The following is an 8,300-nucleotide window of genomic DNA, read 5'->3' as shown; positions in this document are numbered from 1 at the left end:
ACGAAGACTTATATTTAGGAACGGAGGGAGTACTACTCAGGTCGGAGGAGTGCGAACCACGGCAGCCCCGTGAACCAGCAGTGCGAACCACGGTAGCCCAGTGAACCAGCAGTAGAAAACAATGTGGTGATATGGCCATAAAAAATGTGCTACGGTCCACACTGTAGCATGTAGAGTAACACTCCTCTTTGTTTGGATCCCTGAGTTAGAGCTAGTTTGGGTTGAAATAGCCTCAAATTATCGAAACAAGAGGGGTTAGTTTGAGCTAGTTTGCTCTAACCCAGCTAAAAAAACTAGCCCGGTGAAGAGGTTCTAATTGGTTTAGTTATCCTCGGGCCCACTAAAAGAGAACTAAAAAAATCTCCCCTGCCCGCACCAGATCGCTCCCCCCCTCTCGCACGACTCCTCTCTATTCCCCATAGGGCCGCTCGCCCTCTCTCTCCTCTGGCCGCCCTCTCCTCCCGGCCTCCGCCGCCCTACTCCGGCCGCCCTCTCCCTCCGGCCTTCGAAGGTCACGCCGCTCCCCCTTCACCGGTCGTTTTTCTCCCTCTGTCGTGCGCGGCGGCAGCGCATCTACCAGGGAGGTCGCGAGAGGGGTGAGTTTGTTCGTTCCTTCTCTGCCTCACGGCCATATCATTGATCTTGCTTGCTCTAGCGCTAATTCTGATTTGGAAAAGTAGATCCTGATCAAACTTGGTATAGATTTGTGGTGCACGCATGGAATTGTTTGATGCTGCTTGAGGAGGTAATAAATCTTTCTCGAGGCCCAAAGATTCAGGTCACCTTTCTAGGTATTTCAATTTCAAGCTTGCATTATTTCTAGAGGCCCAAAGATTCAGTTCACCTTTCTAGGTATTTCAATTTCAGGCTTGCATTATTTCTAGAGGCCCAAAGATTCAGTTCACCTTTCTAGGTATTTCAGTTTTAGGCTTGCATTATTTCTAGAGGCCCGAAGATTCAGTTCACCTTTCTAGGTATTTCACTTTCAGGCTTGCATTATTTCTAGAGGCCCAAAGATTCAGTTCACCTTTCTAGGTATTTCAGCTTCAGGCTTGCATTATTTCTAGAGGCCCAAAGATTCAGTTCACCTTTCTAGGTATTTTAGTTACAGGCTTGCATTATTTCTAGAGGCCCAAAGATTAAGTTCCCAGTCGGCGGCAAGCGGCCCTGCTACCCATGCCGGTGTCGACCTCAACTCGCAAGGGCCGGCGTCGGAGGGGTTCCCGGGGCTTGGGCTCTACAGAGCCTTCCTCCAGAGCGACGATAGCGAGCTCCTCCCTCGGTGCGTGAGGGGCTCCGGGCTCCCTCCCTATCGTGAATGACTTCCGTGATGAGTTAGCTCATTCTTTGTTTCATGAAGTGTTTTTTATTTTGTGAAGCTTGATTGACGACTTGTATGTTTAAGTGGGATATCTCATTTGTATGGACAAAGTAAAAATTATCATGTTTTGCATGCTTGATTTGTATACATGGTTCGTTTATGTCAATTGTGAGTGGGAGGAGGCCACAGAAGAGCCGGCCACACCAAGAGGGTGCTTGGATCCAAGGGAATTATTTTAGTATGACTAAAAATAGTCTCTTTAAGAGGCTAAAGTTCCAAGCACCCCTGACTAAAGAGGGGCTAAAACTAGTCTTGAGACTAAAAAAATTTAGTCAGGGGTACCCCTACTAAAATGTGGATTAGTCCTCTCTCTCCTCATTTAACTCCTCTCCTTTAACACCGGCGAGTTCTGGATTGGAGGGTTTGGAGGATAATAAATGCTCATTAACTTGATTTTAGTCTCTTTAGTATTTGGATCCAAGCATGGGTGAGGCTAGCAAGTTTTAGTCCCACTACTTTTAGTCATGGAACTAAAACGTATCCTAGCACCCTCCAAATCCGGCAGGAAATAGGGTCCAAAGTAGTCAAATGATTGAGATAGAGCATTTATTGTCAATCTAACCCTGCCATCCATACACCTCTTTGGTTTAGAGTTAGTTCAGGCTTAGAATCTAACTCTAACCTCTAACTGAGTTAGAGTTCTCCTCGTCTCGGTTCATCGCCATCATACTTTCCCCATTCCCGTGTTTTCAGTATCCTGCGAATCAAAGAGGCCCTTTTTTTGCGGGAAAAATCAAATAGGCCCTTAGACTGGTTTCGATCCGGTCATTTTTTATAAACGTGTTATGTCCAAAATTTAATGAACGTGCTCCGGTTTCCACGAAAATAATCCGGTTTCATGTAGTAATTCATTCATTTATTTATTCTTCTGCGGGGGGGTTTGCATGTAATTCGTGAGGTCTGAAATGTAAAGTACCCCGGCATATGCTCCGAGTCGTGCATGCACTACGACCCAGATGCTCTATGTCCCACATGTCGACGAATGGGAGCACGTGGAAATAGCCTAGGAGTACATATAGGAGGATAAATGCGTGAAATAATATGTACTGTGAAGCGTAGCCGCGGTTCGAAAAGGAGACCTAAAGTGATGACAGCTATAGGTCGCACGCACCCAACTAGTGGTACTAGACATACGACTAATTTTTCCCTCAAAAAAAAGAGGCACGAGTGCTCAGTACTCCTATTGTATAAACACGAGTCCCATCTGACAACAGCGTCCATGCTACAGCTAGCTCTCCTCCCTCGTTTCTCTCTTCTAATTCTAAACTCGGCCGACGCCCGGTGGGCAGGGTGGGTTTGCTCAACTGCGGCCCCACCTCACAGTGAAAACGTTACGACTGGAATAAAAATGCCATATACTCCCTCCGTTCATAAATATAAGCCTTTTTAGATACTATTTCAAATGGAATACATCGTACAGATGTATGTAGACATAGTTTAGAGTGTAGATTCACTCATTTTGCTCCGTATGTAGTAGTCACTTGCTGGAATCTTTAGAAAGACTTATATTTGGGAACGGAGGGAGTACTATACTAATAAAACATTAAGGCCACAAGGCGATGCAGTGCTGGTTACAGGAGGCAAGAAGAGATGCAGACGACGTCCACCTCCTCGACTCAGAGCGCCGGCCCACTGAACGGCGCCTAAGTAGCACCGGCTTTCATGGCCAGGTCGACGTGCTTTTGAACAATGGCGTCCAAAGATTCCAGCCGCTGGAAGAAGGCCAACGTCTTTCTATCCTCGCTTACCTTGTAGTGGCCTATGTAGACGATTTCCTCGTAGACGTGGATGTGCAGGTCGACGGTTTCTTGCATGGCGAGGCGCTGCGCGGCGAGCGTGGCCTCGAGGTGCACATTCTTCGTCGCGACCTCCGGCACCTACAGGGCCACCAGGGCTTGAAAGAGTTCATCACCATGGAGGCCGATGAGGGTGGCAGGCAATGAGGAGCCTGGGCGAGCGGGCTGGAGCAGTACGGCAAGGTCGTCCGCGCGCTTCTTGACGGCGGTGAACTTGCGGATGGAGTTGACCATCATGTCGTCCATGCGAGAGGCGAAGCCGGCGTCGGCGAGGGCTATGATGCCTGCGGTCGCCAGCACCGTCTGGAAACGCTGTGCAGTGCGGGGCCGCAGGCCGGCGCCTTGGATGATTTGGCACAACTGACTGCCGCTCGTGTCCATCGCCTCCATAAGTGCTTGTGGCTTCTGGTCACTTGGTCTTGGATTGGAGTGAGCAGTGTTGCGCAGAGACTTGGGAGTAGATGGATTGGAGTGGTGGGGCGCCTTTATTATATGAGAGTCCAAAACTGTGTTGCATTCACATCGTGCTGGCTCTATTCTGCTTCTCCAATTAATTCCCTCTGCATGTAATTGAGGATGCATCATTGACCGTTCAACGTCTCGGGAACCGCTACCCTCTCCCTCCTTGGCATTCAAGCACCTATGGACCCGTCGACGACGAGGTGCCTATGGTGACTTCGTAAATTTCAAGATGATACTGCCGTGCGTGTGTGCATTCATAGGGGTGATTGTATGCGCGTGTATATGAGCGCTTGCGTCTGTACTGTGTAAAAAAAGTAAATGCGTGTCAAAAAGAGACTAGTCAGTATACTCAATATTGTGCACCTCGGAGAGGAAAACGATAGAACTAGTACGTATTTATTTACGGTGCAGATTCACTCATTTTGCTCCATATGTACTCCGTCTCGGTGTAGTCTAGTCACTTGTTGAAATCTCTAGAAGGGCAAATACTCCTTTCTGGTTTACAGGGCTATACTAGCAAGTAGTTGTAAGTACTAGTACAATAGTGGGCTCACATAGCAATTTTGTCTCATGCAAGAGCCTGGCTATATGCGTGCTCCAATGTTTGCAACTGCAACGTTCGGTTTGCGCTTGGCTCTTCGCCTCTTCGAGAAGACGAATAATGATGTTACTACTACTGCTTCTACAGTGTCGAATCCATTGCTGCATGTCCGTCCACCGCGAGCGGGACGGATAGCTTGTTGTAGAAGTACTACTAAGCAAAATCCTGTCCTCGTTTGCGAGCAACCGCGCGCATGGGTGAGGGAGAAGGCGTGTAGTAAAATCAAGCTTCTCCTCGTTGTACGAGTTGACGCGACACATCATAGCACTGGTCCCACATGTTTGCCTCTAAACTTGGCTGAAAGTCCTGCAGTGTACAATATATTTGCTGCAACCTCTAACATTTACCCACCACAAATTAAAATATATGTGGCCGTATGCATCGTTCTGATGCAGATGCCGGGGAGTCCCCCCTTTTCGAAAAAAAACAAATTAAAATATATATTCCTGTCTTGACCAGATGAGCGTGCAAACTACAATCACCAGGGTGTCAGGTAGGGCCAGAAGACTATTTTAATTTTAAAAAAACTTCGAGACGGCCACATGGCATTGAGCCGACCCCAACGATTTTAAGCTTACAGGCACGGTACACGCTATCCTAGACTACTCTACACATGAAACTGCCACACGAGCGTGCGGGCTGCGCTTGGCTCTTCGCCTCTTTGGGAAGTCGAACAATGATGGAGTACCACTGCACTGGAGGAGTACTACAGTACGCTTCTGGCCATCTGACACCGATTGAACTGCTGCATGTCCATCGCGTGCGGGAGGGAGAGCGTATAGCGAAAGCTTCTCCTAGTCTTGCCGGCCACCACGCTCATGGGCCAGGGAGGGACGCTGCTGCCTTTGCGTGTTTGACAGGTGGGCCCGACAGGTGTGTGGGCAACCTGTCATACAGCCAAAGGCAGGTGCAGTTAAGTCCACGAGGGAGAGGATAATCAAACTTCTCGTTGATGTACGAGTTGACGCGACACATCAAAGCACTGCACTCGATATATTTCAATAATTTGCGTTTACCAATGCATTAATTACAACGCATGCATGTCGTGACTCTCCTTTTGATACTTGCATGTGTTGATTTAATGCACCTTGAAGTAGTATAAAATATGTGACGGTAAAGCTTTGTAATACCCCGGCCCAAGTCCAGAGATGGTTGTGCACGAGGAGAGCGAGATCATGCAGACCGAACAGGACCCGACGATGGAGCTCTCTAAGGTCTCGATGGACCTCACCGTGCTCCACTGCCCCTTGTGCCTCCGCCCCTTGACGCCTCCAGTGTATGAGGTTCGAATACACCTCGTCCGTTCGGCTGATTGAGCAAGGTGCAGGTTTCTTGATTGATGTGTTGTTTGATTGATTTCTGCAGTGCAAGGGAGGGCACCTGGCCTGCGCGGACTGCCGCGTCGAGCGCCCCGGGAACCAGCGGCAGTGCCAAAAGTGCGAGCGCGGCGGCGGCTTCGACGTGCGGAACATGGCGGTGGACTCTGTCCTTTCGTCGGTGAGGGAGGAGTGCCCGCACGAAGGCTGTGGGCTCTACGTCACTTACCACAAGCTCGCCGATCACCAAAGTGTGTGTCCGCTCGCGCCCTACAAATGCCCCATGCCCGTCTGCGGCTACGAAGGCCCGCCGCCAGCGCTCTACCACCACATCAGCACCGCGCATCCCATGCCCGTGCACAGGATCCAATACGGCAAGGTGCTCCAGCTGCAAGTGCCACTGTCGGAGCCACGGCTCTTGCTGTTCGCGGAGGAGGACCGTCGCGCGTTTTTCTTGGTCGGCGGCATGCTCGACATCGGCGCGCCTATCGCCGTGTCGGTCGTCTGCATCAGAGCGGGGGCGTCCCCACTGCCACACTACGTGGCCAAGCTGTGGGCGAACGGCCCGCCGGGGGATCCCAAAGGCACGACCGACGCCGTCAAGGTGGAAATGGAGGTGACAAGCAGCAAGGATCCCGGCGACGTCGACGTGCAGGAGCTGACCTTCTTGACAGTTCCGCCCAAGCCGCTGGCCGGGGCTAACCTTGTGTCCCTCCACATTCAGATTGACAAGCTCACGTCCTAAATGTTTCTACAGTGCCTTCTGTTTATCTTAGTAATATGCTAATATAGGGATTACCTTGGTCTACTTTAGCTTAAGAGATGGTGGGTTTTGGTGGCGATGCAGCAATTACTTCGACATCAGATCAGTAATTTCCAACAATCGAACGGATATTTTGTGTCTGTTGGATATAAAGTTCCTTTGGGTAAGAAGTACTACTGGTCATCAAAATGGATAAAAGGAGATGTATGTAGACGTATTTTAGTTCTAGAAACGTCCCTTTTTATCCATTTTGATGACAAGCACTCCCTCCGTTCCACAATACATGCCTTCCATTTGTCAAAATATAGATGTATCTAGACATGTTTTAGTATATAGGTACATCCATGATAGAGCCAATCGGATGGTTGACAACACTACAATTCGTAGCTACAGATGTGTGTGTGACTCCCAGATGCAGAGGCCGGGGGTCATCATCCTCCTTTTCAAGAAAAAACAGACGCATGTGTGAGAGCTCGCCACGCGGCTATTCCTGTCGAACGCCCCATTAACCGTAAGATATGTATACGACGGTGCCAGTTATTGCACGTACACAGCAGTACTCCCTCCTTTCCGGTTTATAGGGCTTAATTCAAAGATCTCACCAACCAAGATGGTGAGTGGTGGAATATTTTTTATAGTTTGCAAAAGCACCTAATTAATGCTCTTGTTTTTCTCAAAAAATTATGTTTATCAATGCATTAATTGCAATGCATGCATGCATAAAGTACATGCATTGGTCAATTTTCTCTTAATACTTGCATGCAATGATTTAATGCACCTTGGAATTTGAACATGTGTTGGGGAACAACCAAATTGAGCCTTATAAAATGGAAAAACTAAAATTTTGAGATAAGCCCTATAAACCGGAAAGGAGGGAGTAGAAAAAGAAGTACTCCATCCGGGAATAGTGCCGCACTTCGAAACTAGAACCGTCAATAAATTTTGAGCTTGCGTCTCGTCACATTCCAAATTACTCCACGCTATATTGAATTGCAAACCTGTTCACACCGATCACAACCTAAACGGTTTCCCACTTAGGAGCATATTAGTACCATGCTATATTAAATTGCAAACCTGTTCACACCGATCACAACCTAAACGGTTTCCCACTTAGGAGCGTATTAGTACTCGGTTATAAATACTAGTATGCCAAGATGACTGCACATTCCCCCTCAACTCCTCATCCACAAAAACAAACAAGTCATTCAGCATCCTTCCCTTGCGTCTGCCATGGCCAGCGTGAGTTCTGGGTCGAGAGATTGCCACCAGGGAGAGGCGAGCACGGAAGCGGAAGCACGAGAGATGTCCCGCCTCACTGCGAGAGCAGCCGACATGTCCCGCCGCGCGGAAGTAGCAGCACAGAGGTCCCGCCGCGCCGCTGAAGCAGCACGGAGGTCCCGCCACACCGTCGATGTAGCAGACTGGTCCGGCCGCGCCGCGGAAGCAGCAGAGATGTCCTGCCGCGCCACGAATGCAGCAGAGATTTCCCGCCGCGCCGCGGCGGCCTGGGAAAATTTCTCGCGGGCAGGCGACGACTGTTACAGGTGCATGCATGCGATCGTCCATAGCCAGATGGATCAGATCTCCGGCTGGGCGAGGTTGCAGGACGACATGAAAGCCTCGTTTGAACAGGCTACCGGCGTCATCCAGCAACTAAGGGAGGGCAATGAGAGGCTCCGGGCCGAGCGCGACCTGCTGAGGGAGAAGATCGTCCGAAGTGCAGACCAGCAGGAGGAGACCAGTGCCTTGTTGAAGAGGACCGGCGTCATCGTCAAGAAACTTATGGACGAGAATGACATGCTCCGCAACGAGCGCCAAAGGCTGGTGGAGGAATCAGTGGATGTTCTCAAGCAGCGTCTTGAGGACACGAAAGAGCTCATCGCCGCTCGCCGCGGAGACTAGTTCCCGCGGCCTGCAGCAACGCATCAAGACAGTAGAGATCAGCGAGCCAGATCCTTGTCTTCCTTCTTCTTTTGTCCTT

Source organism: Aegilops tauschii, chromosome 2 (genome assembly GCF_002575655.3).
Source record: "Aegilops tauschii subsp. strangulata cultivar AL8/78 chromosome 2, Aet v6.0, whole genome shotgun sequence".
NCBI classification, from domain to species: Eukaryota; Viridiplantae; Streptophyta; class Magnoliopsida; order Poales; family Poaceae; genus Aegilops; species Aegilops tauschii.
Note: the sequence above shows the minus strand (reverse complement) of the source record.